The sequence below is a fragment of the Carlito syrichta genome, unplaced genomic scaffold (assembly GCF_000164805.1).
Source record: "Carlito syrichta isolate Samal-C Ts95f unplaced genomic scaffold, Tarsius_syrichta-2.0.1 Scaffold92619, whole genome shotgun sequence".
NCBI lineage: Eukaryota > Metazoa > Chordata > Mammalia > Primates > Tarsiidae > Carlito > Carlito syrichta.
Window position 1 is genome coordinate 7,439 of NW_007036715.1, and position 1,084 is coordinate 8,522.

A 1,084-nucleotide genomic window follows, 5' to 3' on the forward strand; every position below is an offset into this window, starting at 1 on the left:
TTGTTTTCTTCTTTTCAGTGTGTTTCAGTTCCTTGTAGATCCAGGATGTTAAGCCTTTGTCAGACCTAGAGTTGGCAAAGACTTTTTCCCAGTCTGTAGGCTGTCTCCCTGCTCTCTTGATGGTTTCTTTGGCTTTGCAGAAGCTTGTCAGTTTAATAAGGTCCCATTTGTCTATCTTCTCTCTTAAGTCCTGTGGGTTTCGGGTTTTGTACAGGAATTGGATGCCAGTTCCGATTTCCATGAGAGTATTTCCTTCCTTTTCTAAGGTTCTTATGGTTTGAGGTTTTACATTTAGGTCTCTGATCCATTTGGAGTTAACCTTTGTGCATGGGGATAGATAGGGGTCCTGTTTCAATCTTCCCTAAGAACCTACGCCGCCACCAGACCACCTCTACAAGAAACACTTAAGAAAGTACTGAACACAGAAGAAAAAGAAAAAAGAACAACAGCATTCTTCACAAGAGTACAGGCAAAAGATTAAAAACACACATGAACCAACTCCAAAACCCAAAGAAAGACAACAAATAAACAGGAACAACTCTGTAAGAACCTTATGACAGGGATCAACTCTTGCATTTCAATTATTAGCCTAAATGTGAACGGATTAAATGCACCACTGAAAAGATATAGATTGGCAAAATGGATAAAATATCATCAGGCAGCAATCTATTGCCTTCAAGAGACTCACCTCACTAGAAAGGACACCCACAGACTCAAAGTAAGAGGATGGGAAACAAACTTCCAGGCGAATGGAATACAAAAGAAAGGAGGAGTAGCCATCTTAATTTCAGAAAGCTGTTGTTCTTAATGACTTAAAATTCCTTTGTCTTGTCACTTTTTAAAAAATTTGCTGCTTTTTGTTGAAGATGCTATAAAAACTGGTCTTCAAAGTCATTTCTTGAGAATTATTCATTCCTTGGGCATCTTCCATGCATATATGAAATATACATGCTAGTAAACATCTGCTTTTCTCTTGTCATCTGTCTTTTGTTATAGAAGTCTGCTCCAATTAAGAACTCATGAGGTTGAGGAAAAAATTATTTTCTTCCCCTGTAATTTCTCTGCTCAAGATGAGCAGCAGAGA